We start from the raw sequence: 27,898 nt of genomic DNA, 5'->3' as shown, positions 1-27,898 counted from the left end.
GGACACTGAAGGCGAGAGAGAGAGAACTGAGGGATTGATTCATGCATGTGCCGAGCCCACAGAGCAGGTGCCTGGCTGGGGAGGTGGGCAGACCTGAAAGGCAGCAGCAGAAATGAGGTCTGGGCCAAACAGCAGGGAATCATCCTGGGCCCGCTGCCCTAGGAGCCTAGATGGCGGCCCTTCAACGAGCATGGGGTAGGGTGACTCCGAAGTTGAGGCTGACAGCAGACATTTCCAAGTTCTTTGTGCTTTTTACTTAGAGTAGAAACAAGCCCCACATAATGGCCTCACTCTGCTCTGTGCTGACTGCCTGCCACCCATGCGCTTTGCTCGGGGAGAAATGTGCACTTCCTATGGTTTCCTATGGTCACTGGAAGTGCAGATCCCACCTTCTCAGCCCCACCAGGTGGGCCGCACGCTGACGTGACCGTCCGGGAGACCTGGTTGGATCTAGGTCTTCTGGCAGCACCGACTAGCCCTCCCCTTATCTCCTAAGGAATGAGTCTCTGAGGGGCAGCCCTGAGGAAGGGCCCCTGATCACCTCTCTTTTTAGCCCATCTTTAGTCCTGGGCAGTCTCGACAGGTTGTGTGTTTTCAGAGGAGCATACGTTATGAAACACAGGTAACATTGCTCACTTGGGGGCATCCTTACCCCTCAAAGACTTAGGTAGAACTTGGTCTGAACCGCAATTCCTGGTATGTGAGTTCAACATGGCCACTCACACCTTTTCTGACTCCCCTTTGTTCTCTGACCCCTCACCCCTGCTCTGGCCCTCATGTTGCTCTCTGTCCCCCTCACCCCTGCTCTGGCTCCCCTTTGCCCCGCCCCCCCCCCCCCCCCCCCCCCCACACACACACACATACCTTTTTGCTTTTCTGTTCCTTCTCCTGAATTGTGCACTCTCCTCACTTCCACTCAGAATATGATCTGGTCCCAAGCCTTATCCTTTTTCCATTTCTCTAAGAAATCCAGTGGAAATCAGCGTTTTCCTGGGTCAGTAGTTTTATTAATGATTTCATGAGACTTGGGAGCAGAGGAGGGACCACCTCAACCGTGACCAACCCTCGGCTTGTCCCCTGCATTGCTGGTTCCCGCTCTCCTTGGCCCTCTGGCTGCTCGGGGCCAGGTCTTTAGGACCTTCTGAGGCCTAGGACCCTCCCACACACATGCCGAACATGTCAGTGTGCACCCACGCCCTGCGTTAAATATAAGGTTTTGCTGCAAAAGATGACAAGCATTTCTATAATTTGGCTTTTGAAATTGATTTCACAATCCCTTAGTGAGTCAGGACATGCGATCGAAACAGTATTCTAGAATCCCCTATATCTAGTCCATTTAGTTCATCTGGAGCAGTCAGAAGTCACAGCTAGAGGGCCTTGATTTTCAAACTACAAAAGCTATCTGCCTTTAAAAACTCACATTGCTCCTTGCGTAAGTTTTGAAACTAGATGACCATTTAATTAAGAAATACATTTTCTTCCTGTTACACATATTATTTAATTCAATTTGTATAGCAACATTATGAGTTATTTAGAACAGAAATTTATCAATTCCTACATCTTTTAAAAATGAATTGGCCAAGCGGGTGTGGCTCAGTGGTTGAGCATCAACCCATGAACCAGGAGGTCACAGTTCCATTCCAGGTCAGGGCACATGCCCAGGTAGAGGACTCGATCCCCAGTAGGGGGCATGGAGGAAGCGAATCAATGATTCTCTCTCATTATTGATGTTTCTCTCTCTCTCTCTCCCCCTCCCTCCCTTTCTATTCCTTCCTGAAATCAATAAAAAATATATTTTTAAAATGAAGGAACTGAATCTTAGATAGCTTGAGTGATTTTCTAAGGTCCCACACATAGTGACTGGGTCTGCTTTAGAAGCCAGATGAATTTCTATCTCTTTCCTGATATACTACACAGCCACTGCTTCTTCAAAGGTGGCAGAGTATCACCTAAATCTGAGTTTTTTTCGATGACGAGTACTTTCTAAAGCAGGGGTGGGCAAACTTTTTGACTCGAGGGCCACAATGGGTTCTTAAACTGGACCGGAGGGCCGGAACAAAAGCATGGATGGAGTGTTTGTGTGAACTAATATAATTTCAAAGTAAACATCATTACATAAAAGGGTACGGTCTTTTTTTTTTTTTTTAGTTTTATTCATTTCAAACGGGCCGGATCCGGCCCGCGGGCCCTAGTTTGCCCACGGCTGGGTTAGACCGTAGGCACTGGAGCCATGCTCACGGGTGATGAGACCACTTTAATAGGAGGCCTGTCCACAGACAAGACCCTAGGAGGCTGGTCCCCACCATGGCTGCAGTCCTTGCCAGGAGCAGGCCCTGTCCGGCCAACCCACTTACCCCTCGTGCCTTCTGGAATTATGATAAACACAATTCTCTTGGTCTTATTATACATATTTTTTCAGAGCCCAACTAAGTTTAAAAATAGCATCTGGTGCATTCCTCATGCAGGGATTTCATCAGGAAACTGAAGCAGCCTTAGAGAATGCTCCCCTGGGGAGTGCCCTGTCTTGAAGTAGGGAGGAAGACAGGAAGGCGGCCAGCAGGGACACGAGCCTGAGCAAAGGTGTCCCCTGCATCCTGGCAGGGGCTGGGCTGGGTCTGGAAGACCCTGGGAACCACACTGAACCTGACCTGCTAGGCCCTGGGCAAGAACTGGCATCCCAGGACTGGCTCAGGTCACAGACAAGGAGGAACAGAAGGTGACTGTCATTGGTTCTTTTCCCACCTCTGCTTCCTCCTCTCTACCCTTTCAGGCATTTTTAACGCTACTATTTTTTATTTTTATATTTTATTGATTTCTTACAGAGAGGAAGGGAGAGGGATAGAGAGCTAGAAACATCGATGAGAGAAACATTGATCAGCTGCCTCCTGCACACCCCCCTACTGGGGATGTGCCCGCAACCCGGGTACATGCCATTGACCGGAACCGAACCTGGGACCCTTCAGTCTGCAGGCTGACACTCCATCCACTGAGCCAAACCGGTTAGGGCTTATCGCTACTATTTTTATTAACAGCTAGATAAATCTAGGTGACCAGTAAGCCCCAGAGGAGACCTGGCGTAAGCAGAACTGATGGAACAAACACCCAGACATTATTTGGAGTTTTGAGTGACCACTGGGGCTCCATATACTTTACGTCTGGATTATGCAGTGTTTTTCCCATCCGTTAATGTTAGGTCTCTTCAGCCAAATGATCAGGTTGAGCAGGGTGGAAATTACAGGGTGTGGGCCTCAGTGGTGTTTTAGTGTAAGCCATCACTTCCATTCATGCTGCTAGGCTTTGCAAGGGTTTTTCTTTGTCTTTTGCTTTCTGTTCTTGTTTTTGCATTTTATGTACCATGCTCTTAGTGCCATTTTATCTTTTTCCCTCCTACCTACTGGATTGATAGCATTTTCTTTCCCTTTTTTTCTTTTTCTTTTGGTGTTTCTTCTTTAAAAATTAGTAGCCTAGCCCTAGCCAGTTTGGCTCAGTGGATAGAGTGTCAACCTGCAGACTGAAGGGTCCCGGGTTCAATTTCAGTCAAGCACATGTAACTCAGAAGGTGAGTATCACAGGCTCAGTTGAAGGCTCAGTCCCCCACCCTAGTCTGGGCATGTGCGGGAGGCTGCCAATCAATGTGTCTCTCTCACATGGACGTTTCTCTCTCTCTTTCCCCCTCCCTTGCACTGACTCTAAAAATCAATGGAAAAATATCCATGGGTGAAAATTAAAAAAACAAAACAAAACAAAATAGTAGCCAATGTTTAAAATTCAAATTTCTCACAAAACACTGAACTTCCAGCCTTGTTGACCGACCTGACACTGGGTTTGTATTCCTACACAGTGGCAACAATCTGTGAGAGCTACCTCCTTCAGACACATAGACTCAGCAGTTTGCCCCAGGCCCCACTCTGCTCTATTGTCTCCCTGACCCTGAAGAATCATCAGTTACTATTTCATTGGAGCTGTTGCTCTACTAGACCTACTGTTGACTCATTTTTGTGACCTCGCTTGCCCAGGAGGCATCATTTAGCTGGAGCATTTGGTGAATCTACATGTTATCATTTCTGATACATTTTACTTCATGTCTACCATCGTGCTTTTCATTTGTTCCACAATTTCTATGCATCCTCTCTCCTTTCTTGTCTTCTTTTGGATTGATTGTGTTGTGTGTGTTTTTGTTTGTTTGTTTGTTTGCTTGTTGTGTCTCACTACACTTTTTCTTCTGTACCACTCCAAAACTTACAGTCTGTTTTTATTTTTTAGTGGTTAACCTAGTAGTTTCAGCATGTATGTGTAACTCACCCAATTCTAAAGCGGTCAGTGTCTTTATCTTCCTCTGAACAACACCCTTCCCACTCATGTCCCTTTAATTCCTGTGCTAGTCTTTCGGTGTATTTTAAAACTATGTATTTTTTCTTCTTAAACATCCCATGAGGCATTTTTGTTGTTGTTGTTCTTTTATATTAATTTACCTATATATTTACCACTGTCAGTCCTCTCAATTCTTTATTATATTTCAGAATCTTATGTCTTCTTATATCCTTGCGATTCCTTCTTATATCTCCTCTTATATGCCTTACATCTGTGATCAATTTTCTTTTGCTCAAACTACATTCTTTAGTATTTTCTTTAGTGAGGATCTGCTGGTGGCAAGTTCTTTCTGGGTTTATTTGTCTGTGCACGTCTCAAGCGAGTCTTCCTTTCCCCCCCTCCACCCCCTCCACTACTACTTTGAAAGCTATATATTCCATTTCTTTCTCATTTCCCCTAAAATTACTTAGCTTTGACTTTTATTTATTTATTTATCTTTATTGTTGAAAGTATTACAGATGTCACTTTTTCCCCTCCACTGACTCCCTCTATCCCCTCTCCCCCCGACCAGGCTTTCACTACACGATGGTCTGCGTCCATGGATTATGCATATAAGTTCTTTGGTTAATCTCTTCCTTCCCCCTTGCCCCCCCCCCCCCCCGCCCCAATCTGAGATTCCTCAGTCTGTTCCATGCTTCCATGTCTCTGGATCTATTTTGTTCATCAGTTTATTTTGTTCATTAGATTCCATAAATGAGTGAGATCATGTGATACTTGTCTTTCTCTGACTGGCTTATTTCACTTAGCATAATACTCTCCAGGCCCCTCCATGCTGCCTCATAGGGTAAGAGATTCTTCTTTTTTTTTTTTTACAGCTGCATAGTATTCCAAGCTGTAAATGTACCACAGCTTTTTTATCCATTATCTACTGATGAACACAGTATATTCTTCCACTAGTTTATATATTCCTCTATCTCTTTTTTCAATGTCCTGTAGTTTTCTGAGTACGGGTCCTTTACCTCCTTTGTTATGTTTATTCCAAAGTATCTTTTTTTTTTTTTTTTTTTTTTTTTTACAGTGTAAAATTTTTATATTTAGAATTAGGCAGCTGGACTCAGTTTAGATGATTCCAATTTTGTTGGCAACATCCAAAGCATCATAGTCAGGAGCCAGTCGAACATATGCCTTCTTCTCGCCATCAGGCCTGATCAGGGTGTTGACCTTGGCCACATCAATGTCATAGAGCTTTTTCACAGCCTGTTTGATCTGGTGCTTGTTGGCCTTGACAACCACAATGAACACTAGTGTATTATTGTCTTCTATCTTCTTCATGGCTGACTCGGTAGTCAGGGGGAATTTGATGATGGCATAGTGGTCAAGCTTGTTTCTCCTGGGTGCGCTCTTCCGAGGGTATTTAGGCTGCCTCCGGAGCCTTAGTGTCTTTGGCCGTCGGAAAGTGGGTGACGTGCGGATCTTCTTTTTTTTGTGGCTGTGGACGCCTTTCAACACTGCTTTCTTTGCCTTCAAAGCCTTTGCTTTGGCTTCGGCTTTGGGAGGGGCAGGGGCTTCCTTCTTAGCTTTCGGCGTCATCTTCGTAAAAACTGTTTATTCCAAAGTATCTTAATTTTTTTTTTATTGCAGTGACAAATGGGATTTTTTTTTTTTTTTTTAGTTTCTCTGTCTGAGAGTTTATTATTGGTGTATAAAAATGCCATGAATTTTGTATCTTGCTACATTGCCGAATTCATTTATTGAATCTAGTAGTTTTTTGGTGGAATCTTTAGGGTTTTCTTGTACAATATCATGTCATCTGCAAATAATGAGAGATTTACTAGTACTTCCTCCTTTCTAATTTTGATGCCTTTTATGTTTTATTCTTGTCTGATTGCTGTGGCTAGGACCTCCAATACTATGTTGAATAAGAGTGATAAAAGCGCACGTCCCTGTCTTGTTCCTGTTCTTAAGGGAAATGGTTTTAGTTTTTGCCCTTTGAGTATGATGTTGGCTGTAGGTTTGTCATATATGGCCTTTATCATGTTGAGATATGCTCCCTCTATTCCCACTTTGCTGAGAGTGTTTATAAAAAATGGATGCTGGATTTTGTCAAATGCTTTTTCTGCATCTATTGATATAATCATGTGATTTTTGTCTTTCAGTTTGTTTATGTGATTTATCACATTTATTGATTTGCGAATATTGTACCAGCCTTGCATCCCTGGAATAAATCCCACTTGGTCACAGTGTATGATCTTTTCAATATATTGCTGGATCCACTTTGCTAATATTTTGTTGAGGATTTCAGCATCTATGTTTATTATGGATGTTGGTCTGTAGTTATCTTTCTTTATAGTGTCTTTATCTGGTTTTGGTATTGGGATCATGCTGGCCTCCTAAAAAGAGCTTGGAAGTGTTCTTTACTCTTGGATGTTTTGGAATAGTTTGAGGAGTATAGGGGTTAGTTCTTTGAGTGTTTGGTAAAACTCCCCTGTGAAGCCATCTGGACCAGGGCTTTTTGTTTGCTGGGAGTTTTTTGATTACTGCTTCTACTTCATCAGTTGATATTGGCCTATTCAGGTTTTCTGATTCTTTCTGATTCAGTTTTGGTAGATTGTATTTTTCTAGGAATTTATCCATTTCATCCAGATTATCCAGCTTGTAGGCATATAGTTGTTCATAGTATTTTCTTACAATCCTTATTTCTGTGGTGTCAGTTTTTGTTTCTGATTTTATTTATTTGGGTCCTTTCTCTTTGTTTCTTGATGATTTGGCTAAAGGTCATTCAATCTTGTTTATTTTTTCAAAAAATCAGCTCGTGATTTCATTGCTCTTTTTTATTGTTTTTTTTCCAGTCTTTGTGTCATCTATTTCTGCTTTAATCTTTATTATTTTTATACTAACTTAATCCTTTTACTTACTCTGGGCTTTTCTTGTTCTCTTTCTAATTCTTTAAGTTGTACAGTTATAGAGTTTGTTAGGAATTTTTCTTGATTTTGAGGTAGGCCTATAATGCTATGAACTTCCCCCTCAGGACTGCTTTTGCTGTGTCCCATAGATTTTGGGTTGTTGTGTGTTCATTTTCATTTGTTTCCAGGACGTTTTTTATTTCTTCTTTGATCTCATTTGTAACTGATTCATTGTTTAATAACATGTTATTTAGCTTCCATGTGTTTCAATGCTTTTGAGTGTGTTTTTTACAATATATTTTTTATTGATTTCAGAAAGGAAGGGAAAAGGAGAGAGAGAGAGATAGAAACATCAATGATGAGAGAGAATTATTGATCAACTGCCTCCTGCACACCCACTACTGGGGATTGAGTCTGCAACACAGGCATGTGCCCTGACTGGGCATTGAACCATGACCTCCCGGTTCATAAGTCAACACTCAACCACTGAGCTATACCAGCTGGCCTTGAGTGTTTTTATTACAGTTGATTTCTAATTTCATGTGATTGTGATCTAAAAAGATGCTTTATATGATTTCAATCTTCTTGAACTGTTAGAGACTTGTTTTATGTCCTAACATGTGGTCCATCTTTGAGAATGTCCCATGTACACTTGAGAAGAATGTATGTTCTGCAACTTCAGGGTGAAATGTTCTGCAAATGTCAGTTAAATATATCTGATTGAGTTTGTCATTTAGAGTCACTGTTTCCTTGTTGATTTCTTTTTTGTCTGGAAGATCTATCCAGTAAAGTCAGTAAGGTGTAAAAGTCCCCTATTATCACTGTATTGCTGTTGCTTTCTCCCTTAAAGTCCTCCAGAAATTTTTTGTTTTGTTTTTTAAAAAAATATATCTAGATGTTCCCATATATGTTTACCAGGGTTATATCCTCTTGTTGTATCAATCCCTTTAGTATTAGGAAGTAACCTTTATTGTCTCTTGTGATGGCCTTCATTTTGAAGTCTATTTTGTCCAATGAGAGTATTGCTTTCCCAGCTTTTTTATTTGTTTCCATTTGCATGGAAAATATTCTCCCATCCCTTCATTCTCATCCTGTCTTTTGTTCTGAGGTGGATCTTTTGTAGACAGTATATATGTGGATCATGGTTTTTTATCCATTAAGCTACCCTATGTCTTTTGATTTGTTTGGAGCATTTAATACATTTACAGTTAAGGTTATTATTGATAGGTTCTTATTAATAGCCATTTTAATAATTCTTTATGCCTATATTTCTCTCTCTATTTATTTTTATTATCACTGCAGTCCTTTTAACATTTCTTGTAATTCTGGTTAGGTGGTGATAAACTGATTTAGTCTTTTTTTTTTCTGGGAAGCTCTTTATTTCTCCTTCTATTTTGAATGATATCCTTGGTTTCATTCAAAGTAGTCTTGGTTTTAGATCCTTGCTTTTCATTACCTTGAATATTTCATGCCATTCCATTCTGGCCTGTAGAGTTTTTGTTGAAGAATCAGGTTACATCCTTATGGAAGCTTCTTTGTAGGTAACAAATTGCTTTTCTCTTGCTGCCTTTAAGATTTTGTCTTTAACTTTTGGCATTTCAATTATGATGTGTCTGGGATGGGCCTGTTTGGATTCTTCTTGGTTGGGACTCTCTGTGCCTCCTAAACTTGTGTGACTTTTTCCTTCACCAGGTTAGGGAAATTTTCTGCCATTATTTCTTCAAACAGGTTCTTTATCCCTTGCTTACTCTCTTCTCCTTTTACTCTTATGATGCAGATATTGTTACATTTCATGTTGTCCCAAATCTCCCTTAAACTGTCCTCCTGTTGTTGTTTGTTTTTGTGTTATTTTTTTGTTAATCCTCACTCCAAGATATTTTTTTCCATTGGTTTTTAGAGAGAGTGGAATGGAGGGGGAGAGACAGAGAGAAAGCGAGAGAAACATCGATGTGAGAGACACATTGATTGGTTGCCTCCTGGATGTGTTCCAACCAGGGCCAGGGATCAAGCATGAAATCAAGGTACATTCCCTTGACAGGAATCAAACCCACAACCCTTCATTCTATAGGTCAACACTCTAACCACTGAGCCAGACCAGCTAGGGCTGTCCTCCTGTTTTTTAATTGTTTTTCTTTTTGGTTCTATAATTGAGTGGTTTTTTTTCTACCCTGTCTTCTAATTCACTGATCTGATCCTCTGCTTCCTCTGCTCTTTATTCCTTACAGTGTGTCCTTTATTTCAGTTATGTCATCCTTCATTTATTTCTGCCTGGTTATTTTTCATAGTTTCTATATCTTTTCTTATGATGTTGAGCATCCTTATAATCATTACTCTGAACTCTATATCTGATAAGTTGCTTACCTCCATTTCATTTAGCTCTTCTGGAGAATTCTCTTGTTCTTTCATTTGGGGCTTATTTCTTTGTCTCCCCATTTTGGATGCCTGCTTGGGTTTGTTTCTATGTATTAGGTAGATCTTGGTACGCTGGCTATATCAGTGATGGCAAACCTATGACACGCGTGTCAGGTGACACGCGAACTCATTTTTTTGGTTGATTTTTCTTTGTTAAATGGCATTTAAATATATAAATAAATATCAAAAATATAAATCTTTGTTTTACTATGGTTGCAAATATCAAAAAATTTCTATATGTGACATGGCACCAGAGTTAAGTTAGGGTTTTTCAAAATGCTGACATGTCGAACTCAAGAGGTTCGCCATCACTGGGCTATATGTAGTGGTTGACCTGTGGAATCCAGTGGTGCAGTCTCCCTGGTTGCCAGACCTGGGTGCTCTAATAATGCTCCTTGTGCATGTTGTGTTGGCCCTCCTGTTGTAATTGAGTCTTCATTGCTATTGGCTCATTCATGCATGAACTTGACCCTCAGGCTCTACCCCCAACATAGCGTGCAGTCTGCTGTGCAGTTGCTTATCCCAGGAAGGAGAATTCTCCTCTGCATGTCTTGGATATTTACCTGTGGATATACCACTTGTGGAGCTTATTGGATCCTGCTCTGTTGTCTGAAGCTTACCACTGAGCGTATGGGTTTGGGGCCTCTTCAGAGGGCTCTGGTACAGGCCAGTGTCAGATGCTGTTTGTATCTGAATACCCTATTTAGAGCAATCAGCAATCCAAAGCTTGTGGCTCTACCTGCTAGGCCTGGACACACGTGGGAAGGACTGAGCTGTGCACCAAGGTCTGCTTTTCCCAGGGCCCTGAGGCAGGTTAAGCAAAGACTCAAAGTATCCAGAAATCAGCTTCTGCCTGCAGGCAGATTGTTAGTCTCAGTCACTAAAGGAGCCTCAGGCTGTAGAGCTCAGAACTCCACAGGGTGGGGTAAGAGGGTTTCCAACAAGTGGGGCAATTTCTTCCCCCCAGGCAAAAGCTGCATGATGGGAAAGCTCTGCCTGAGAAAGATGGTTTCTGTCATGTGAGGGAATGACTCAGCACATGGATCCTGAAGGTTTTCCTCTCTGCTCTTACCCCAGGCTCTCATCCTGCAGCTCTAGTCCACTCTGCCTTCTTTCTGCCAGAGCCCAAGGTAAGTGGCTGCAAACGAAATTTAGTGCATCAGCGTTTTAAGGGGTGTCTGCGTAATCTAGCCATCTGTCCCTGCTGGACAGAACCCCAATGCTTCTCACAGCCAGATGTTATGTGGGCACCTTTCCCAGTTCTGGTGCTCTGGGCTGGGAAGACTGGTTCCGGGTTTAGACCCAAGACTTCTCAGGGGGAATGCCCCACAGCTGAGATATCCCTTCAGCTGCTGCCTGTGGGAGCCTGGCCAGCCCTCTTGTGGCTTCCCCCTCCCTACCAGTCTCGATGCGGTCTCCTCTTTACAACCTTGGTTGTAAGGCTTCTCTCCAGCTTGTCTTCTGTTGGTTATTCAGGATGATTTTTCTATATTTTAGTTGCAATTCCAGTTTGGTCTTGGGAGAATGTTAGTGTAGCTTCCACTTAATCTGCCCTTTAACTTTTTAAATAATCATTCAAATAATTTTTTTTTCTTTTATCAAACAACACAAGGGCCTTTGAATATTTTAAGTTAATTGTCCTTCCATATTATTACTAATATTTTAGCTCCAAGTTGTTTATGATTTTTCCCCATTAATTTTTAAAAATTTTTAAGCAGTAGGGTGATTATAAAGTGACTGTCATGTTTATCATCTCCTTTACTCATCATTGTTTATCTTTTTCTTAGTTTAATTTACTTTATATGAAACATTATTATTGTTTAATTTTTTAAGGAGTGTCTGTGAGTTAGATATTGTCTTCTTTTTTGTATGAATATGTCTTTATTTCACACTCATTTTGCGTGGTAATTTAGTTAGGTATCAAATAGTTTCACAGTTATTTTCTCTTCCCACTTTGAATATGTTATTCCATTTTCTTCTAGCCTCTATCATTGATGAAAAGTTTGCTGCTAATCTGATTGGCATTATTAGGTTGTTAAACTATATTTTTCTCTCTGGTTGCTTCCATAACTGTCTTTGGTTATAGTGTTCTTCAGTTTACCACAATGTGTCCAGGGGTATGCATGTGTGCATGTGTGTGTGCGTGTGTGTGTGTGTGTGTGTGTGTGTGTGTGTGTGTGGTTTTCTGTTTTTTTTGAATCCTGCTTGGGGCTTATGATGTTTCAAATGAAGAACATAAGTATTACTTTAATTCTGCTAAGTTCTTAGCTATTATAATTTCAATTTTGCCTCTTTCACAATTTTCTACTCCTGTGTCCTGGAACTTCTATAAAATATATACTTTATGTTTTCAATCTGTTCTCTGTCTTATATCCTCTAACACTTTCTATCTTTTTATTTTCTCTGTGCTACACTATGAGTAATTTCTTCAGTCTTTGTGATTGGCGCTGAGTATCTTATTAGAGCCATCAGCTATCCATAGCCTGTGGCTCTGTCTGCTAGGCCTGGATGCGTGTGGGAAGGACTGAGCTGTGCACCCAGGTCTGCTTTTCCCAGGGCCCTCAGGCAGGTTAGGCAAAGTATCTTTCTTAATACTAATTCTCTTTTCAGCTCTATCTAATATGCAACTTAACATTGTATTTTTAATTTTTAGTATTCTACTTCTTTTTTTCCAGTTCTGACCATTTTTTATATCAGTTGACTATTTCATTTTAAATATAATTTTAAACATTGTTAGAGTTTAGATTTATCAGATTATTCTATTACTACTAGTTCTTGGGATGCTAATTCTGCTTGTTGTGTATATTACTCCTGATTGGTTTGGTTCTTTGTCTGGTTTGTTCAACAGGAATTGTTTATTCTAAGGGAGTCTTTTGAGTCCTGAGTTATGAACATATTTTTACAAAACAATTTTGAGTTTGCTTCTATAGAGCTTACTGTGGTCCTAGGGACATTTTTATGGTGACTTATCAGTTCAGGATTCTTGCATAACCTAAATAATGTACATTTGGGCAACATGCTTGTGCATGTTTTGTGTTTTTCACTAGATGCATTTTTTTTTTTCACACTGAGATTGGGGCAGAATACAGACTTACTAGTAGTTGCCTCTTCCCTGAACTACTAGGAAGCAGTGGTCGTTTTTCTAGTCTCGTTTTTATGTAGAGGGAGGTTTTCAATAATTCTAACCGTGTGATGTTATCTCAGTTCCAGTCTCCTATCTGGCCTGTCTTAACCTGGTCATTAAAATCCCAGCTCTAGGCCCTGAAGCAGCTGTATCCAGATTCATCCCCCTCTGGTGATGCACATTTGCTCTCATGCCTACTGCTTCGGCTTCAGCTTTGGGTTCTCTACTCATTTCTGGCCTATATTTTTAAAAAGTTATATTTTAGGGGAAGGGTGCATATATGCATAACCCATGGACACAGACAATAGGGTGGTGATGGCCTGGGTCAGGGGGTGGGGTCAGGTTAGAAGAGGTCAGTGGGGGAAACAAGAGGGGACATATGTAATACTTTCAACAATAGAGATTTAAACAAAACAAAGTAAAAGTTTTAATTTATAGGTCTATGAAGTACATTCACCAGATGACCACACTGGATTATATTTTATATGTGTTTGGAAGTGAAGGAGGACCTGAGTGAACTTAGTATGACATTAAGAAGAGGCGAGGAAGGAAGGGTGAGTGGAAGCAGCCCAGAGTGCTGAGCTGAGGGAGTTTGATGAGGCTGAGGAGAGTCCTTAAGCCAAAGACAACCTGTCAGGTGAATTTTTATCTCCTAGGAACAGGCTTGCCTAGGTATCTCCAACATTCTCAGGCACTGAGTAGGACTAGGTCGTGGAAATCATGACTTTGGCATAAATGCAGAGACGGATTTCAGAGCACAGCAGCTATGACTCTTGGTCAATTATGGTCCCTGTCAGTAGGATGACTGCAAGGCGTATCCTGATGGCAACCACACTGGGTAAAGAGCTTTCCAGGAAGAGAGAACAGCGATTGCAAAGGCTCTTGCTATGGGTTAAAGTGTTTCCCCACATCCCCAGTTCATATAGAGAAGTTCTACGCTTCAGTTCCTCAGAATGTGACAGAATGTGGAAAAAGGATCATTGCAGTTATAATGAGTTAAGATGAGGTCATCCTGGAGTAGGGTGGGCCTCTAATCTGTGCAAACCAGTGTCCTCATAAAAAGGAGAAGTTTGGAGATAGACTGGCTCCTGGGAAGAGCACCATCATTGGGGTGATGAGTCTGTAAGCCCAGGGACACTGAAGATTACTAGCAAGCCACCAGAAGCAAAGAGAGAGGCATGGGACATATCTTTTTATAGAGCCTTCAAAAGAACCCAACTACCCTACCAATAACTTGATTTCAGACTTCTAACCTCCAAAACGCTGAGACAATACATTTCTGTTATTTAAGCCACACAGCTTGTGTTACCTTGTTATGGCAGCCCTAGCAAACTAGTAGACCCCTCAAATGATAGTGAACTTGGTGTGTTATGGAAACATCAAGGAGCCCAATGTGGGTAGATAAGTGACAGGGAGAACTGCAGAGGAAGAGGTATCCAGGGTCCAGATCATGGCTTTGTAAAAATAAAAATAAAAAACACAGTAAAACCAGATGGAGCTATGAAGAACTTTAAAGCAGGGTTATAGGGGGGAGAGAGACTGGGTTAGATGGGGTGTGCTTTATTTAGGAAGTGTTGTAGATCCTCAATGCACCTTTGCCAGGTTTTGTCCATGCAGATCCCTTTCCTTCCTGTCTTCCCTTTCCTTGCCCCTTCAAAACTTCCCAGAATGGGAAATAGCTGTGTGTCTCATAACAGAAATGATAGGAATTCTAACCAGCAGGCACATGCCATCCCTGTCATCACGGCAATTAGTTTAGGGCAGTGATGGCGAACCTATGACACGCGTGTCAGAGGTGACACGTGAACTCATTTTTTTGGCTGGTTTTTCTTTGTTAAATGGCATTTAAATATATAAAATAAATATCAAAAATATGTCTTTGTTTTACTATGGTTGCAAATATCAAAAAATTTCTCTATGTGACACGGCACCAGAGTTAAGTTAGGGTTTTTCAAAATGCTGACACGCCGAGCTCAAAAGGTTCGCCATCACTGGTTTAGGGTATGCTGACCTGAGCTGTGCCATTCAAAATGTCCTTGCCTCCACTTGTTTGCTGGCTGAGGTGAGGTTTATTCAGTCAGCCTTCATGAGAGGGATGGCAAGGTAACAGATGGGGAGAGGCAGGTTGGGCTGGGAAGGTTTGGGGGAATTCCACTTGATTCGCTTCCTCTAAGCCTCAGTCCTCAGGAGATATTGGCAGGCCGTGGACTGATGAGGTGTCATGTATTTCATCATTAGTCAGAAAGCACCTGTACTTAACAGGCCCCACTCTGTTTACATACGGTTGGGAGAAATGCAAGTTATTGTCAGGATGACTTTATCTCCTTCCCACACAATTTGAGGGAGCTCTATAAAATTAAATCCACCCCAAACCTAGGCCAGTGATGGCGAACCTGACACGCGTGTCAGAGGTGACACGCGAACTCATTTTTTTGGTTGATTTTTTCTTTGTTAAATGGCATTTAAATATATAAAATAAATATCAAAAATATAAGTCTTTGTTTTACTATGGTTGCAAATATCAAAAAATTTCTATATGTGACACGGCACCAGAGTTAAGTTAGGGTTTTTCAAAATGCTGACACGCCGAGCTCAAAAGGTTCGCCATCACTGACCTAGACTGTTATAAAAACGAAACAATCAGTGTTTCCAGTGTCTATGGCTCCTCTCAGGTGAGGTGCCCCAGGTGAAAGCTTAGACTGTCTGGGCAGCTTCCCAGATGAATGCCAAGGAGCTTACTCCTGTGAGCTGGGGAGGGTGCATGACCTCTGATGACCTTGAGGGAACATCTTCATGGGGTCCATTATCGACTTTCCCTGTTTGTGGCTAGGCCCCTGGGTGGAGAAAAGACTGGAATTCCCCTGCACTGTGTCCCACGGCCCATCTGCAGGTCCCTGTGTTGCCCCTAGAAGCTGTGAGGCCCTCCTTGCTTTGGATCAGTTTAGGGACCTAGCTCGCCAGGCAGGAGATTCTTTTTGGCTTGTGATGCCAAACTTCTCTTACTGGACATCTTGAAGGCCAAGGCCCTGCCTTCTTCCTGTCTGGGCCGTTCTGCGAGCTAGCCAAGCCTGATGCCACAGGCACAACAAGGAGTGACTCCATGTCCCAGCGCGACCCCTCTTTCCCCTCCCCTCTTCCCCAGGCACCTGGGCAGGTTGTGCTCACAGCTCACAAGATCTCTCTGCTAGATGAGAAAAACATGTATTTGATTCAGGACCTCGAGGCCAGGCGTATGGATTGCATTCTGGGCAGAAATGAAAATCCTGGTGCAGTGGACTTTCAAAGCTACAATAAATCAGGGCTCCTTGGCCGTCCTGCCGTGGTCTGTCAGGTTTTGTCTTTTTCTAGAAGCCACGCTGGGTTATGGCAAATTAGGGGAGATCAAATGAGCACCAGCTCATTGTGTAATCACTCTCAATTTCTACAGTTTGGGAGCAGCCATCTTATGATTTAAAATAGAAATATTTGCAAACGGTGTACCTTGATCCGTTATGTGGAGGTCTGCATTTGAGATGTGCTGAAGTGACTCAAAGGGTTTTTTTTCTTCTTTTTTTAGTATGGCTGTCTTACTTGTCTTTGTATTTATTTTGTATTTTTCCTTCTTCGACTATATTAAGCCTTTGACCTTTTTTTAATTAACTAAAGTTGATGGAAGCACTCATCCTGGGTCCAGGGCTGGGTCTTTAATACCAACTATCTCAATTCGGATTTTGTTATGTAACCACCATGTGTAGTTGTCAGTGTGTTTGTGGTTAAATGCTTATCAGTATTTTTATAGATTCCTACACCTCCTTCTTCTAAAAGGAATTTGAGTCATCTGGCACTTATATAAAACCAAAAACTATCTCATCCTGGGGAGCTGCTTGCTGTGTGTGTGTGGGGGGGCGGGGCGCGGGGGAGTAAAATGCAATTTAAAGAGAGAGTAGGAGATAGCACACACCTGTTTTGGTCTCTTGCTGGGCGGGTGCTGTTTTCCTAGGAATGGTGTCTGTGTTTCTGTTTTTCCTGTTCTTTCTTGGAACAAAGAGAGAAAATCTCTAATGGAGGCTTTCTCAACCAGGCTCATTGATGAATGTGTAATCTTAAATGAAAAAGAAGTCAGTAGATGTGGCTTCCTGGACTCTGTACTTGGACCAAAAATAAAGCAAGTCCTCACCGCAGGGGCTTGGCTCAGCCCAGGGCCCGGGGGCAGTTGTTTGCCACGCTGTGCTTGAGCGGCACACTTCTCTGGGCAAATCCCCAGGCCATTGGAGGCTGGCAAAGGCGGATTTGCCTCCCCTGTGGCTTTTATTGTTTTTAAGAAGAGTGGTGGCACCCTCACTTGTCATTAAAGAATAGTGTGGGGATAATAAATAAAACGGCCCGCAGAAAACAACAGGAAACACAGAAACCACTCCCCTAAGTGAATGAAAAAATTGACACCGTCATGCCTTTGTGGGGTCACTGTTTACATGCAAGTCAGTCTAGAAACTAGGAGAAGGTTTTTTCTTTGATTTTTTTTTTTATTGCCTTCTATTTTTAACATTTTTTGGCAAGTCTACACATGGTGGTTACATAACAAAATCTAAATTGAGATAGTTAGTATTAAAGACGCACCCCTGGCCCCAGGATGAGTTTTTCTGGCACTGCTGTGAGGAAGCTCGAATTCCCATCATAAAACAATAAGTATAAATGTCCAATCCACACAGGCTTTGTGGCCAGTGGCTCCATGTGGTTCTTTGAGGAAGCTTCTCAACCTGGCCCCTGGTTTTCTGAAGGGCTCCTCTGCCCAGTGGCTGGAGGGAGACCTGGGGAGGGAAGGCTCAGGGTGTGACCAAGGTGGGCCAGCCTCTTCGATAACCGCTGCTCTTACTGAGTGCCTATAGTGTGCCAGACCCCTGCTGACCTCTTTCCACCTGCCTTCTTTTTTAAAATTAATTAATTTATTCTACAATTACAGTTGACACACAATATTATATCAGTTTCAGGTGTATAACATGGTGACTAGATGTTTAATACCATATGACGTGATCATTCTGATACGTCTAGTACCATCTAACACCATATGCACTTATTACATTACTGACACTGTTCCCTATGCTGTACTTTACATCCCATGACTATTTTTGTACCTGTCATTTTGTACTTCCTTAATACCTTTCACCTTTCCCACCCATTCCCCAACCCTCCTTCCATCTGGCGGCCATCAGTTTGTTCCCTGTATCTATGAGTTTGTTTCTGGTTTGTTTGTTTGTTTGCCTACTGTCTTATTCTATCATCCCCATATCCTGTGAGGCAGAATTAATTAAGAGTATTTTTATAAGGGCGAGAAAGTAGAAAACCTATGGAGTCACCTGTCCAGAAAGGGATATCCTATATAATAAAAGCCTAATATGCTAAGTGCTCGGTCATCTGTTCAACCAATCAAAGTGTAATATGCTAATGAATGCTAAGGCCGCTCAACTGCTTGCTATGACATGAACTGACCACCAGGGGGCAGGCAGACCCTCCGACCTGTAGGTTAGCCTAGCCCCTCGCCCTGATCGTGCAGCGGTGGGGTCTCTCGGCCTGGCCTGCACCCTCTCACAATCCAGGACCTCTCAAGGGTGGATGTCAGAGAGCCGGTTTCAGCCCGATCCCACAGGCCAGGCCGAGGGACCCCACTGGTGCACAAATTCGTGCCTCTAGTACACATATAAAAGAAAGCATTATGTGAATGATAAGGATGAAAAGCTAGTACTTATGACACACTTACCTTGTACCTGGGGCTGTGTCCAATGGTTTATTTGGATATTGTCATTTAATTCTCACAACACTACAAGACAGGTCACTTTATTATCTCCGTTTTATAAAAGAGGAAACTACAGTTTCACGATGTTATACAATAGGCTCAAGAGACGGCAGCTCTGTAAGTGATAGACCTGGGAATCACACCCAGGCAGCCTGATCTCAGACCCACTCAGCCACCAGGCTGACAGCACGGCCCACAGGCACCGCAGGCAGCAGGTGGCAGGCGAGCCAGGCTCTCCATCGGTGGCGTGGCGGGCAGACCCATCAGGGGAGGGCCGTCTCCGATCTCCAGTGTGACTCAGGTTTGTCTCCTTTTCCCTGAGGACTTTCCTCTCATTCTTCCTGCTGGAAATTCAACTCTTCCGAGGACTGTGTTTCTATCTGCCCGTTCTCCGCAGGAACGACTGTTGGCCCACGCACCCCAGGATATGCCAGGCCTGGAGTACAAAACTCCCATTTCAGGGAGTCTTTAAAGGTTAGAGTGCAACTGAGTCACCCACCTACCTCTGAAGGCGAGGGTGGGACCCGAGGGGGCAACCTCGGTTTTCCCGTCATTGCTGAGGCAGGTGCAGGGCCGGCTTGAAGTCAGGCTGTAGACAGATGTTTCAGGGTGAGGAGGGGTCGTATTTCCTCTTCCGCATTCAGCCCCTTCTAGCAGAGATGCCAGAGCTCAAGAGGAGAAAAATGAAAGAGAAAGCGCTGGAAAATGAAAGAAAAATGAGAGGCAGTGCTCGGGAAAAGTGTGGAACTCAGGAGAGAAAGCCAAACCCCATCCATGGGCTTGGAAAGAGGCAAGGGCTCAGACTGAGCGGAAACCGAGCCAGAGGGGGAAGGGTCTGGAGAGAAGGCGAAGGGGCGGGCTGAGCCTTCACCAGGGGGGCAGTCAAGGTGTTTGAAGCTGCTTCCATGGATATGCGGGGGCTGCCAGTAGGGTGGGCCCTGGGCCCTCATTATAAATGGGCCCGCAGCGAGGGGGGGTGGGAGGGGATGAAGCATGAGAATAAGGCCTGATTCCGGCTGGCTGTTTGGAAGCAGAGGAAGGGCTACCCATTCAGAGCTTTGGAGCAAAGGTCAGGAGAGGCTGCTTGGAGGTGGTGGCCACTCTCCAGACCTTGAAGGCTGAAGGCTGGTGGCAGGTGGTGAGTGAGGAAGGGGCCAGTGCAGTGGGCGTTGGGAGTCCACGAGTTGTCTGATGGGTAGAGCCACGCCTGCCGGTCCTCAGAGGGGTCTCGGTAGCTGTTGGGAGTGGGTATAAGAGTGAGAGTCCTTCTGCCTGCTTCAACCACAGAAGAGAGAATTTTATCCATTTTTATAGAATTGAATCCTGCATAAGACTTCATTTGGGTGGAAAAGAAAAAGGTTATGTTGCTTTTATTTTTATTTTTAAAAAGGCTTAAAACCCACCCAGGGGATGGAAAAAAACTATATGTATATGGTTTGTGTTGAAAGTGATAGTTAAGTGGAGGGCAGGTAGGTGTCAATTTTGCGTAAGCATTTAAGACAGTGGTTCTCAACCTGTGGGTCGCCAACCTGTGGGTCGTGACCCTTTGGGGATCGAACGACCCTTTCACAGGGCTCGCCTAAGACCAATGGAAAACACATATATAATTACATATTGTTTTTGTGATTAATCACTATGCTTTAATGATGTTTAATTTGTAACAATGAAAATACATCCTGCATATCAGATATTTATATTACGATTCATAACAGTAGCAAAATTACAGTTATGAAGTAGCAACAAAAATAATTTTATGGTTGGGGGTCACCACAACATGAGGAACTGTATTAAAGGGTCGCGGCATTAGGAACCCTTAAAGAGTTCCACTGATTTAAGAGGTCCATGGAGGGAACACAGGCACCGAGGTTATCAGCTCCGGGTCTTCGCTGTAGGCTTCACCTCACTTTTCTGGGCTGCTTACATGTGGCTGCTTCTGTTTCTGTACAGTGAGAGGTTGAATTGAATTGAGTGCTTTTCCAGGGTTGTTCTTGCTGTAAAATGCTATCAGCTATGACCTCTCTCTAGGCCTCCCCACAGTCACAGGAGGGTGGGTGGCAGGGAGGTGGCTGGAGGAAAATGAATTTCATGGCATGGTATTGTGCAGGGTGACAGAGCACATGGGGATAGGGGCCAAGGAGGCCTGCTGACACCCGGTGTGAGGGCGTAAGGGGTCGAGGGTGGATGCAGCAGAGGCAAGAGCTTGGGGATGGACAACCAACTCACAGACACAGCATTTGCTGTGAAGGAGGTGATGTGATACATTTCTTCTCTTATTAGAGAGAAAAGGTTCCCCAAGCTGAATGACCTCCTTTCTAACCCATTATTTTTCCTTTGAGGCATATTTTTAAAGCACACACAGGGAGAGGTCTTTATAGCGCCATGCAAAGATGTTCCAAAGATCTATCACGAATTTTTAAACATTCTTTTAAAGCTGGGCCTGCTTCTAAAGGAGCTGCCTTTTCAGTGAATGCTGGAAAGCGAAAATGTGCGAGCTGCTTGGACTGGCCTGGGAAGCACGTGGCAGAGGCTGATGTTGCTCTTTGCGTGGTGTCTCTGTTTCCCGAGGTTTCTTGGTCGATTATGTCTCATCATGATTCCAGGAGCTGGGCCCTCTCAGCTGGAGAAAGAACTGTGTGTCTGTGCGGTATTTGATCAGAAATGACTTAGATACATAGCTCCCTCACAGAACATGAGCCGGGCCCTAGGTTAGGTGTTAGTGCTGCAGTGACGTCTAGGGTGCGATCCGGCCTCACAGGCTAACGGAGCATAGTGGGCAGGCCACCGTATGAGAGTGAGAGAGATGTGCACCTCACCAGCCAGGCGTGACCAGCCATCCCTTCCTTCTCCCCCCCACCCCCCCTTCTTTCTCCACCTCTCTCCCCTTGCTTGAGCAGAGAATTGAAGTTAAACCAGGGAGAAGTTTGAGACAGTGAGGCGGGGTGAGGGAAGGGCCTTTTCTGGGTGGAAGTGTTTAGATTCCCCACGGGAAGCACTGGCCCTGGACAGCAGCCACTGGCAGAGCGTGAGACTGTCAACCGAACACTCTGATAGCTGGGGAGTGTTTCTCAAGGCCTCACAGATGAGGGGTCCTCTGCCCTGCGCATCCTCTCTCTGTGCCTGTGTCTGGGCAGTAACTGGGCTTTCTCTCGTCTGAGAAAGCTCTGGAGAAGACTGAGTGCCTGGGAGGTAGACAGAACTTCTGCAGAGAAGTAGGCTATGCTTGAGCCAATGTCATAAGGAAGCTCTTCTAGAAAACGGCTAACTCTGATTCAGATTGGGGTCTCCGAGAGGAGACAAGACCACTCCCCTCTCCATTGCCTGGGAAGAAGCTGACTGAAGCAGCTGCAGAAACAGACCATCCTATAGGTCATTGTATAGAAGCCAGGCTGCAGGCCATAACCAAGTGTGTGTGCTAAATCTAAAGGCCAGGTTTACCCACCGTTTCCCATGTAGTGCTGGACAGAGCAGGCTTCCGCTCTTCAGAAAGTTGGGGAAGAGCGAATCGCACACTCCTGCGGGCAGGCACCTCCCAGGAGGTAAGGCTTGCAGCTGAGCATGCCCAGTTGGTTCTTCTCAAATTTACCAACGAAGTGAGTTTGTTCCTCCACTCGCCCCGAGGCAACCTTAGTAAAAGGACAGAGAAAGGCCAGTCGTGGACGTAGGGAAAATTCTTCCTCATAACAACCAGGAGTGAGGAAATGGGGTTGTCCTCTAAAAGTTCCCAAGCTTTTATACAGTTTGAGGGCCAGGTGTTCAGGTCTTGTGGGAAAGAAGTCAAAGACCAGACCAGGTCTGGTTGGGATCCCTATTGACCATGAAGCTAGTTAATAATCTGAGATATCCTGATACATGAGAAATCGGGGTTAATAAATACAGCACTGATATTTGCCCACCTTTACTTACGTCATCCCCTCATCCCCCAAACACTCTGTGATATTCACATTAGCGCCTTCATTTAACCAAAGAAGAATGTGAAACAAGAGATCGTGATTAGCCCAGAGTAACTAGTTAAGGGCAGAGTCTGGATTCAAAAGGCAGGGCTCTCTCCAGTTCTCCAGGCGGCCATATCGATTACAGTTACTTGCTTGATTCTATTTTATTTGAAACGTCTTTTGTAGTTGTTGTGGGTCTGTTCAGGAGTGTAGAGAGGATAGCATCATTAATTATTTGTCTCCGTGTTATCCTCTTTGTCCATCTGTTCTCACCTCAGCAGATTGAAAAGCTCCCAGGTAGATGGTTGTCTTTTCTCTCCTGAGAGTTTCTGGGGATGCAGCCTTCAGCCTCCAGCCAGATAACTAATCAGAAAGTTATTCCTGTTACGTGAACACAGAGATCCTTGCTGAGTCATAACCTGGGGTATTGTATTAAATGTAAAGCATTTAAAAGTTTAAAACAAGAACTTCTATACTTCATTCGAAAAAGTGTTTGCCCTGGTATACCAAAATTCATAAAATAATATTGCAGTGGGTTTTATTACTTGAAAAAATATTGGAATTCCCTCACAATGTTAAGCTAAGTGGGTTATAAATGTAGAGGACTATTGACTCACCACCAAATTACTTGGATTAATATTATTTCCTTTTGCATGAGAATGAGAAGTCCATCCAAATGAAGCAAGAGTGACGTGTTGATTTTACTCTTTTCTTCTATCCAGGGCTTCATTGTTAACCTTCCCCCAACCCCCTTCTCTATCTCTTGCTTATAAACACACATTTGCATTGAATTATTTTTCATTACTCGTATGATTTCTTGGTGTCATGTCAGAAGTTGTTGTTTCATTTGTTACTCATCCCCTGTTAATAGCTGCAGTGGTTTTCCACTTATGACATGCTTTCACAGGCAATGTCTCTTTAAATTTTCACAATAACCTTGAGAAATAAGTACTATCACCTTTAAAGAAGTTAAAACTGAGGTTCATAAAGGGTTCTTGTCCAAAGACATAGCCGGTTAGAGTGATTGCCAGGACCTGAATCCAGGTCATCCGACTAGATTACAAAGGTTCAAGAAACATGTGTCTTTGGGAGTGACATGTGACTGTGTGCTAGGGCTAGGGCTGTGCTTCTCCCAGCCCCATCGCCAGTCCCCTCAGATGTGCCCTAGAAGTTCCCCTGGTGTGTGTGTGTGTGTGTGTGTGTGTGTGTGAACTACCCAACAGTCTAAAGAGGCAGTCTTAATTGGGGTTAAGAGTTTTGGAGTCAGCTTGACTACTTATTGGTTCTATTACCTGAGACAACATTTTAGTCGTGCTGTATCTCAAGTTTCCCTAAAATGGGGAAAATAATAATGCCTACTCATTTGGTTGTTGTAAAAATTAAAATAAGTAGCAAAATAAATGTGAGTTATTGTCACTGTTATGGAATTAAGTTGAATAGAATTTTAAGATTCTAGGTGGCTGTTTGGTCTCTCAATAATCTGACTATTAAAATGTGCATCCTAATATGATTGTAATAATGATGAGGATGATGGCAACAACCACATTCCTCAGTGGCCACTGTGTTCCAGGCGTTTTGCAGATACCCTCCTGAATGTTCACAGCAACCCCGCCGATGCTGCGCTCTCAGCTGTGTGGCTATATTGCTTCCAAATCTTGCCTGCAGTTGGCGTCAATTTTACCCACCACTCCCAAGCTTAACACAGTACCCTTTTGAAAATTTAGAACTATGTTTTCTAATTTTCAGTCTTCTGGCCCATTTTGTACTCTCTTGCAGTGGTTCCAGATGTCATATATAAGTTGCCATAGTGCCAGGGGTAAAATTTTCCAGACCCCAAGACTCAAATTCACTTCGAGTGTCTAAGATGAAATACGTCTGTGGACAGTTACAGGAACGAACTTCCTTGAATTTGAGTATTTTTCCTTTAAAGCCAGACTTTTCCGAGAAAGAATTGGCATACCCTGTCTCAAAGAGAAAGAAGGGAATGGTAATTGACAGTGACCTTTCTCCCATGTATCAGACGGAGGTTCTGAGGGATAGTATATTAGCTAGTATATACCTGTGCTTGAAAAACTAAAAACATCTTTTTTCTCTGCCTTAATTTGTTTTAATTTAAGCTGTTACATTATCTTTATCTGTAGTACACTCTCCATTCTCCCACTTGCCTTAGGTATTGTGTTCTCAAATCATGTGTTGTTTTTTAAACACAAAAATATTTTCTAGCCAGTCCAAACATCTGGAAATAATAGGGTAAGTGATAACTAACCTGGAGTTTTCTATTCTTTGAAAAAATTATTAAAATAATTAGTATGTCTTTCATAAATTATAAGTGGGTCAACTGAGCACTTATAACAATTCTACCTTCACTATTTATTTTTAAAACTGTGGTAACAGTGGGTCCATCCTATCCACGTGTGGACCAAAGGTTTGCCATCTTCCTTATTATTGGGAATCCAAGCCAGTCACTTGGCCTCAGAAAGGCCTTTATTTAAGGGAATTTTATGTTCATTAATAAAACATTTTTTTTTAAATCTGTGTTTTCTTCAGCAGAAAATGAGTAGGTAGTGAATGAAACCACACCAAATAAATCACACCCTTTCTACCCTTCCACTTTTTGTCACCACAGTGTCTTCTTCTGAATGGCAGTGCTGAGTTTGTGAAAGGGAGAATCCCTGTGGGTCTCTGACGTAGACACCTGTGCACTGAGCACTCCCCCTGTTCTGCTGCTGCACTGTGCAAGGTTGCATGCCATGTTTTTATCTTTGGAATATTTACTCATATTTTTAATGCTAAAATGTCCTACAAAATAAATATGTAAATGAAACAGTGAGAATACAACTTGAATGGACATTGAAGAGCTAGAAGATGATGGGGGAGTGAAGGTCATGTGGCAGACTTCTTAGGATTCCACCTATTTGTTCTGATTTCATCTGTGTTAAGAAATAACATGGACTTTTTAAAGCTCTTCAATCATGTCTGTCTTTCAAGGTTAAAGTGAGGCCTTAGTATTTCTGCTAACTTGCCAGGGTTGTTCTCAGAATCTACAAGGGTTCAAGGAATCTGGAAAAGGGGCTGTGTGTAAATTAATAAAGAGACTAGAAATATAAATTTGGAATACATGGGGGAGCCAGGGAAAGCTTAGTTCTAATAACCAAGCTTTCTCTGAATCTCTGTCTCCAGGGCGTTTTAGTCACACATTTTGCCCTAAAGTAAAGCAGATATACATATCAAAGGTAAGGTTTGGTAAGCAGTAAAGTATTATGTTGGGGGAACTACCTACAGCTGTTCAGCAGCAGGTAATAACATGTAGATTTTCAGGTTTGGGAAATGCTTTCGGCCATTCAGCTGTTTGGCCAGCAGGCAATAATATGTATCTTCAGCCCTGCTGAAGCCTCAAGGTTCACCAACCTTTTGATGAACTTCTTGCATTTATGACCTGCTGGAATTAGCCTCCAGCATTAACTGATCTAGAGTATAACAATATGGCAGCTCAAAGTTGAGGATGTAGATTAGTTGGACACAAAAAAAAATTGCAAGGCTGTTTCTTAGGCAGGAATCTCCAATTTGGGGATTGCCTTGTGAGCAAAGATAGCGCCTAATAAGTAGGCCGGAGTAAAACGGTACATAAATGTTGATAGAATCACATTTTTAGGCACATCCTTTTTTAAAAAAATTCTTTATTGTTTAAAGTATTACATATAGTATTACATATGTCTCCTTTTCCCCCCATTGACCTCTCCCCAGCCACCTCCACCCCCCCAGCACATGCCCTCACTCCTCTAGTGTCTGTGTCCATTGGTTATGCTTATATGCATACATACAAGTCCTTTGGTTGATCTCTTACCTCCACCCCCACCCCCATCCCACCCCCACCTTCCCACTGAAGTTTGATGGTCTCTTCGATGCTTCTCTGGCTCTGGCTCTATTTTTGTTCATCAGTTTATGTTGTTCATTATATTCCACAAATTAGTGAAATCATGTGATATTTATTTTCTCTGACTGGCTTATTTCGCTTAGCATAATGCTCTCCAGGTCCATCCATGCTGTTGCGAATGGTAAGAGTTCTTTCTTTTTTATAGCAGCATTAGTATACCATTATAGGCAAATCCTTTATTGGATCCTGGGAAGGTCAGCTGATGTTCATTTTATTCACACACATACTTTAAAATATAAACCTATTTTTATTCAATATTTGGGGTATGAGAAGAAGGTTCCACAGACTGTTCCAGCCATAAAGAGAAAAATATAGTGAGAAGATGGGAAATCAGACTAGTCATTCTTCAATTTTGAAGAGATGGAAATTTTAGGTACCAGTGGAGAGGAATGGCCCATTTGAAAGAGATGTTGGACAGATGCCTAGATCTTTCAGGAAGGGACACTTCAGAGCAGCCCAGCAGCTGGGCTTACAGTTGAGATAGAGCCACCAAAGAACTAAAGACAGGAGGTCTAATTGCATTTCACTTTTGCGGTTTCACTTTTATACAAAGGGTTCTTCATTCACTATCATTCATTCATTCATTCATTCGGCAACCATTCGGTGAAGTTGGCTCTGTACCAGGCACCACCGTAGCCCCTGGAGCCCCAGCAATGACCATGACATGGTAGCTCCCTCATGTGGGGTACTTCTGGGGCATTTCTCTTATGGCCTTCCTGTAGGGAGTTGCCTTGCCAGGTGGCCCTGCTAGGAGGAATCCTTCATCCGACAGATGAGATATTCATCCTCTTTCTTCCCAGCTAATATTAGCGTTAGTCCCTTTCCTCTCTGTCCTGCCCACCCTTCTGTGCCACCAAGGTCTCTTTAGAGAAGATGGATCTCTCAGGACTGAATGGGAGATTTGTTTTATTTCTTCCTTATCCTTGGCAAGGACTCTCATTTTTTTAACAAATAAGGCAGGACACATCAATAGGAAAAGAAAAATAAGAGCTTTCCTTGCCAGTGTTGCTTAGTTACCTTGTCAACATTCCCTTAGAGCCCGGCTGAATTCTCCTGCATATTTTTATAGTGCACATCATGTTTTATTTCTATAATTGATCTATTAAGCAGGAAATATGGAGAACATATGGCGCTCCTGTCAATTTTATGCTGTTTATTTGGATTTCCATGTTTCTCTTTCCACAAGACCTCATTATCATCTTTTTTCATTCTAACCTGGGTAACAGTGGGCAGGAATCGCATCACTATTTATATCGGTGCTTTTAACTTTGTAGCTTAAAAAGCAAAACCCAATAGACTAACCTCAAAGCTAGACATCACATTGTGGATTTTTCAAAGGGAAGGGACCAAGTTTTTAGTTGCTCTGTATCCTTTCTGCCTTAGCCCCATGTCTGCCACATAAAAGGCCTTTAGTAAATGTTTATTGGTTAAAAGAACAATTGGTTTCACATATTTATTGAGAACTAGCATTGTAGTGGGTGCTATTCATAATATAGCATGTGCTTATAGTTT

The 27,898-nt window shown here is 42.8% G+C and overlaps 1 protein-coding gene and 1 pseudogene across 4 annotated transcripts in view; one reads left to right on the top strand and one right to left on the bottom strand.

The window, feature by feature from the left end:
- The window catches only part of MOB3B (MOB kinase activator 3B), a 183,072-nt gene that overhangs the window by 32,909 nt on the left and 122,265 nt on the right, over positions 1-27,898 (top strand). For 2 of the 4 annotated variants that reach the window (XM_070400798.1, XM_070400796.1), the window contains exon 2: positions 10,704-10,756. The exons of the other annotated variants lie outside the window; for them this stretch is intronic. The gene's annotated coding sequence lies outside the window, so the exon portion shown is untranslated. The remainder of the gene's footprint in view (positions 1-10,703; positions 10,757-27,898) is intronic. 4 annotated transcript variants of the gene reach the window in all.
- LOC138998772 (large ribosomal subunit protein uL23 pseudogene) lies at positions 5,397-5,901 on the bottom strand (annotated as a pseudogene).

Source organism: Myotis yumanensis, unplaced genomic scaffold (genome assembly GCF_028538775.1).
Source record: "Myotis yumanensis isolate MYYU_CA2020_CCGP unplaced genomic scaffold, mMyoYum1.0.hap1 SCAF_21, whole genome shotgun sequence".
Lineage (NCBI taxonomy): Eukaryota > Metazoa > Chordata > Mammalia > Chiroptera > Vespertilionidae > Myotis > Myotis yumanensis.
This window is presented reverse-complemented; position numbering and strand designations above follow the sequence as displayed.